Raw genomic sequence first — 7,450 nt, 5'->3', positions numbered from 1 at the left:
GAGAGAGAGAGAGAGAGGGAGAGAGAGAGAGAGAGAGAGAGCGAGCACATGTGTGCTCATACTTGTATAGCCCAGAGTTCAGTCTCTGTTGTCTTTCTTAGGCACTGTTGAGCTTGGCATGCAGCTATCTGTCTGTCTATTAGTTGGTCTATCATTCTATCCATATATTAGCAAGGTCTCCCGATGGCCTGGAATTTGTCAAACAGGGTAGTTTAGCTGGCCAGTAAGCACAAGTTTACTGCTTGCTTCTGTCTCTTCAGCACTGAGATTTCAACTGTGCATCAAAATACCTGTGTGTGTGTGTGTGTGTGTGTGTGTGTGTGTGTGTGTGTGTGTGTGTGTGTGTTTTACTTTGTTTTAATTGGTTCCTGGGATGGAACAAAACTCCCCATGCCTGGGAGACAAGCACTTTACCAATGGAGCTATCTTCCAAGCACAAATAAATGTTCTTTTCAAATATGGACGATAGACTGAAGAGAAAGGAAAGAAACTATAAGGGCCAAAATTAAGGTTCAGAGAGTAGACACAGCAGAATTAGCTATTTCAGGTGTTGATAACCGGTACTGTGAGTGATAAGGGGGTATTTTAAACTATAATTTGGATGATGACTGTCAAAAACATTTTTTTCCCAGTGAAATAAAGATGAATAGAAAATTGTCAAGAGAGTTTTTGTTTTGTTATTGTTATAGGTTTGTTGTTGTTGTTTTCGTTTTTGTATTTTATCATTCCAAAGCTGTTAAATGTAGTATAGTTTTTGGTTAGAAATTAGAGGTGTCAGCTGACATAAAAGGTAGTGGCAGGATGCAAAGAATAATCCTAGAGTGTAGGAGTCACAGTTTCCTATCTTAGGGAACACCAGACTAGCTCATAGGTTAAATCTTGTCGATCAACATGGTTTTTGTAAACAATGTTTCATTGAAGCACTACCACACTGATTTACATAGTGTCCATGGCTGTAAGTGCTTCCAGTTGCAGAATTGAGCAGTTCTTACAGAGAATTTATATCAGCTCACAAAGTTGAAAATACTCTTTTGCAAATGTTTGTTAACACCGGATCTACTTTGGATGCATTAGTTGTTCAACTTTTACTTTGCATCCAATTTCTATATCACAGAGAATTGCCATCTTACCTTTGCTCTTCTGACTGGATTCCCCTTCCACCCTGTGTACCTGCAATATGATATAGACCCCTGGCTACTTTTTATTGTTCAGTGATAGCAAACTGACTGTCTTGGAATCTGCTGAGTGGGTTAACTGAGGTAGTCTCAGGTTTGGACAATTTACACCCTGCTGGGGCTTGTTCTGTTAGATTATGTTTCTATTGGATTATTTTTTTAAAATATTTATATTTCTTTATATATTCATTTTAAAGATAAAGCTGAGGCACAAAGTTACATAAATCTCTCCCAAGTCAATTAGTAAACAGGAAAGCTGAAATTAGGAACCCAGATTCCATCAAGAAGCTTACAATTTGAAAACGGGTGCTAGTCAGTATTTGGTATTGAGATAAGTGGTTATACCCCAAATGAAATAATAAAATTGCACCTAATCTTAAAGATAATAGTATTTAATAGAGTTGCTAAAAGGATTAAATTAACTCATGTAACACACAGAATAGTGCCTGGCACGTACAAAACGTTCAATAAATGTTACCTGCTATTTATAGCCGCTGTTCATGTCTCACTCCCCAGCACCTGGCACAAAGTAGGGATTCACTATAGTTCACTAAATTGTCACATATATTTGACTCTCAGATTAAGTCAGAATGATTGAGACCTAGGCTGAGATGGTTGGAAGGAGTTGCTTGGTTGAGGGCTGCCTTAACTCCCAGATTCCTCACTTTTGCAGTCATTTTGTAGCAGAGGATACAAACCAGCCGCTGTGGCCGACTTTGACTGCACCTATATTTTGTTTGGCTCATGCAGTGTTTTTAATGTCTTTAAAATTTTACACAAATCCCTGAATTTCTGACTTGTCTTGAAAACCTGGAAGATCTGTCAACACTAAGCTCATATTCTTTCATAGAAAAACTCAGCAATACTTGTAGGCAGTATATTTTCTAGTTCTTCATGGTCTGCAGTATTTAGTTTTATGCTTCTATAGACATTCGATTTTCTGATTTTTGTTTTTGGATTTTGAATATTGTCTCCTAAACTAAGATATAGCAAATGGGATAAGGTCAGAATAACTGAAAGTAGACATGGATTTGTGGACAGGCTAAATACTAAAATATATTCAAGAGAATGAGTTTGAACACAGTGAATAAAACGAGAATTTAATTTATAAGATGAGGTAAAATTCAGTTCAATTCTGTGGCTATTTAGACATCTACTATTTTTGGGTGCTGTGCTATAATAGAAATTACCACACTGGTGATAGAGAACTTGATAGCCACCTTTAAAAAAATATTGCAAAAAAGAGGTCTTTGTACTATGCTATGTCTTAATAGTTCCACATGAGAGAGGAGGGAGGAGCTCATTTGGCCAGAACTCTGCACTGTAGAGTTTATAGGCTACCAAGGTGATTATGTGTGATAAGTGTCTGAAGTGTGTTAAGGAATATCAAGAATGGTGAGGATCTTAACTCTTTTTTTTTTTTTTTAAGATTTATTTATTTATTTTATGTATATGAATATTGTAGCTGTACAGATGGTTGTGAGCCTTCATGTAGTTTTTGGAAGTTGAATAGGATACATATTTTGCTTGTTTCGGTCAACACCTCTCGCTCTAGTTGGCTCTGCTCACTCAGTCCCTGCTTGCTCCAGCCCAAAGATTTATTTATTAGTATACATAAGTACACTGTAGCTGTCTTCAGACATACCAGAAGAGGACGTCAGATCTCATTACAGGTGGTTGTGAGCCACCATGTGGCTGCTGGGATTTGAACTCAGGACCTTCAGAAGAGCAGTCAGTACTCTTACCTGCCGAGCCATCTCGCCAGCCCGATCTTAATTCTTGAAGATGATACTACTATACAGACTGACGCATCATGAGTATAGTGGTGTGTGCTTAGCAAATAGTAGAGACCAGTTTGAGGCTTGTGACACAGCTTAATAGATAAAGGCACTTGCCACAAAAGTTTGATGGCCAGAACTCTGCATTAAAGTAGGAGAAAACTGACTTAATAAAGTTTTCCTTTGACACATGCACACTAACAAATAAAAATAAGAGTCCAGTTTGTCTGGAAACCAGGTTGTTACACAGTGTTTTTGGAGATAAGGCTCAAAATGAAGAGTGAATGGCAGCCATAGTGATAGATAAACTTCTCAGATCATCACTAGTGCTCAGGGTTTGCTGCACAAGTGCTGAGCACTTCACAAGTAGTTTGGTTTTTTTTCTTTTCTTTGTCTTTCCTTTTCCTTTCCTTTCTTTCTTTCTCTCTTTCTTTCCTTTGATTTTCATAATAACTTGAAGAAGCTTCTGGTTTTTAAAAATTACTTTCTATAGCCTAAGCAAGAAATATAGGAAGTAGTTGATAATAAATTTGCATTCAGGCAGTCTAGTTGCAAAGCCTGCCTTCCTAATTTGTGCACTGTATTCTAATAAACCATGGGAGACTGTTCTGGTTGTGTTTGTTGTTTTGTTTTGAAATATCTTCTCTCTGGGCCAGGTTAGGGTTGAATTTGAGATACTCCTGACTTCTTCCAGAGTGCTGGGATTACAGGTTTATGCCACACACCTGGTTCATGGAAGACTTTGTTCTATTTCTTCTTGTTTCAGGCTGTGGAGTTTGACTTGATTGACTAAACAGTGGGAAGCCATCAAAGGTTGTAGTGTTGCAATGAAAACTGTAGGATGAAAAGCCCTTTTGTGAAGTACTGGATCAATGCAGGGAGAAAGAGAAGTGATGGAACTGGGTTGTTCCCTCCCTGCTCTTTAGATTGGATGCTTTTTGAGGGCTGGGCCAAGTGTTGCTCCTACATTCTGCCTTTGTCTCCATTGTCTACCTATTGTGTAATCTAGCATATTTATTTACTGTTATTTTTTTTTATCTTTTTCTATTTTATTCTAAAAAATATATATGGTGGTTGTCTAGGAGTTCAACAAATATTTGCTGAGTTAATTAATAAATCGCTAGACCTGGAACAGTAGCTCAATAAGTAAGTGTGCAATCTTGTTCTTGCAGAGCGAAGGACCTGAGTTCGATTTCCAGCACCCACATTAGGCAACTTCCAACTCCCAGTAATTCCATTTCCAGGAGATCTGACAGCCCTCTGAGCTCCTTAAACATGCATACATAAGCAAATAGTAACTAGTAAAATATTTTTTAAATTAATAAATGTCTATTTATTATAGACATAATAAATGTCTATATGAATGAATACAGAAAGGGAGTAAAACCCTTTGGTGGAGTAATGGCAGCCACACAGTTTGATAAGCTAAATTTTATATACAAATCAGAGCACATAATTAACTTGGGAGGGATTTTCTATTCTTTATCATTTAGAATACGAGTAATCAGTTAATATTGTTGATTAACTTGGGTCAGTTAATAATGCTAATGATCACCAAATTTATGTTCTGTAGATATCAATGTCTAACTTCAACATTCTCAGTATGCACACAAAAAGTTCTCATTATCCAGCTCATTTACTAATACTAAACTTGTTGAATGCATATTCCATCGTGCCCATTTATTTACATGTTTTTAAAGATCAAACTGACATCTCATGGGAAGAAATAGTGATGGATTTGTGTATCAGATTTCTTTTTGGTAAGTTGTTCTTTGGGTTAAGTATCTTCAATATTATTAATTGTTAAAATTATATTTGGTTATGAATTTTGTTGAGTTTGTGTGTATGTGGAGGTCAGAGGATAACTTGTAGAAGTCTATTTTCTCCTTTTACCGTATGGCTCAAAAGGATTGAACTTAAGTCATCAGGCTTGGCAGCAAGTCCCTTTACCTGCTGACTGTCTCACAAGGTCCTTTTCCATATTTAATGTTTTATGAAAGTAACTCCATGGCCTTTCTATAAAATATAGACTTAAAGAATTTTTTTAAAGATTTATTTATTTATTTTATGTATTGAGTACACTGTAGACACTTCTTCAGACACTCCAGAAGAAGGCATTGGATCCCATTACAGATGGTTGTGAGCCACCATATGGATGCTGGGAATTGAACTTAGAGACTCTACTAGAAGAAAGTCAATGCTCTTAACTGCTGAGCAATCTCCAGCCCCAGACTTGAAGAACTTTAAACAGTTGGAGAAATTCAAAAGCACCATTGTTTTCTACTGATTGCCAGCAGTGCTGGGATGATTTTAGGTAAACTGCATTTTACTAGACTAAGAGAAAATCAAGGCTAGGTAGGGGCCATGCACATGCCTGTAATCTCAATATTCAGGAGCTGAAGGAAGGCAGGAGGGTTTCTATTTCCTACCCAGCCTGGCTTAGTAAGAAGAGAGTACGGCAAATTAAGTACTTCCCACAGAATGTATTTTTAAACATCCCTTTAGTGTCCATTGTGGAATTAGCTAAGAGCAATATGTGTGTATATCAATATTATATGGATTTACATAATAAGTAGCTATGAATGTTTCCTATGATATAGTGTCTTTGGGACTGGATATGTAATTCAGTGTTAGAGTGGTTGTTTCAAATGCTCAAGGGCCTGGCTTGGGTCCCCAGTGCCAAGAAAACAAATATGAATTTTCAGTAGAAATTTTTTGTGGTTATATTTAACTTGTCAACATATGTGGAGATGATACCTTCAGAACTATTCAGATGAAAATAAGTGTGTTGGGGCAGGGATTGTACTAGTAGTCAGTATATAATGAATGCATGCCAGGTGTTGAGATACACACACAGTTAATGAGTATGTTTAGGCTTCAGTTTCCATGGAGGATTTATTTCAGACCCTCTTGGATACCAAAACTCATAGATGCTCAAGTTCCCTATATAAAATGATGTCTCATTTGCATATCTTTACATTATTTATAATATATAATACAATATAAATACTATATAGTTAGTTATACTGTATTGTTTAGAGAGTAATAAAAAGAAAGAACGAATACATATGCATTTTTCTGCTTACTTTTTTGAATAATTTATTTTATGTTCATTGGGGTTTTGCATACATGTGTGAAAGTGACAAAAGTCTTGGAACTGGAGTTACAGACAGGTCTGAGCTGCCATATGGGAGCTAGGAATTGAACCCCATGTCCTCTGAAAGAGCACCCAGTGTTCTCTTAACCACTGAGCCATCTCTCTAGGCCTCTACCATTTTAATGCCGCACCCTCAGGTACAGAGGACCATCAATAGTTTCTGCCTTCAATAAAAAGTTCATCTAGCAAGGCCCTATGAACATAAAGGGAGGCAAGAGAATCACAGCACTTAATAGAACAGAGCTAAAGAAGTACCACAAGCTTGAAGCTATTCTGGACCACATGGTGAGTTCTGGTTCAACTGGACTGCATTACAAGACCCTTTCTTGATATCAAACAACACAGGCGTGTGGGAATTGAGAAAATTAGATCACATTTTGGAAAGTTAAAAGAGAAAGTTTTATGAAAAAGGTGGCATATTGGTTTTCTTGGTCTTCAATTACAGAGAAGCAAATGCAGTGACCTAAAATACCTAAAGTTTATTCTCTTATAGTTCTGGAGGCTGAAACCTAGGCTAGACTCTTGAGCCAACAAGGCATGGCTCCTCAGACTTTGGGTACAATCCTTCTGCCTTTTTACCTCAGCCTCAGAATGCCAGGATTAGAGGCTTATGCCACCCTTCCCACCTTACATCAGTTTTTGGTGCTCTTTGTTTCTACCACATTATTCTAGTTTCTTCCTTTGTTGACATGTCCAAGTGCCCTTAAAAAGATAAGAATCATTGGATTAGAGCCTCCTCATCCTAACTAGTTTCCGATTTCAAATTAATCCCCTTTCTGAGAATAAAGGCTTAAGTGGATCTGAGGACACAATTCCTGTTTGTTTGTTTTGTTTTGTTTTTCTAGACAGGGTTTCTCTGTGTAGCTCTGCTGTCCTGGAACTCACTCTGTTGACCAGGAAAGTCTCAAACTCAGAGATTCACCTGTTTCTACCTCTGAGTGTTGGGACTAAAGGCATGCACCACCACTGCCTGGTTACAATTCATCTCTTAATAGTAGCATTTGACATGACACAGAGCTATTAAATTAAAATTTTATAAATAAGCCAGCAAGATGTCTTAGTAGGTAAAGGTGCCTGCTGCTTTCCACAAACGTGTCTTCTGACCCCTACATTTGTACCATGGCGTATATGTCTCATACACATCACGCGTACACAATCAAAAAATTGACTAAATAAATGAATGAGAGAGTAAGATTGCAACAAATGAAGAGATGAATCAAGGGAATGCTGGATATAAAAAAGTTGGAAGTTAGCCGGGTGTGGTGGCGCAAGCCTTTAATCCCAGCACTTGGGAGGCAGAGGCAGGCGGATTTCTGAGTTCGAGGCCAGCCTGGTCTACA

This window comes from Mus pahari, chromosome 3 (genome assembly GCF_900095145.1).
Source record: "Mus pahari chromosome 3, PAHARI_EIJ_v1.1, whole genome shotgun sequence".
In the NCBI taxonomy this organism is placed as follows: Eukaryota; Metazoa; Chordata; class Mammalia; order Rodentia; family Muridae; genus Mus; species Mus pahari.
Note: the sequence above shows the minus strand (reverse complement) of the source record.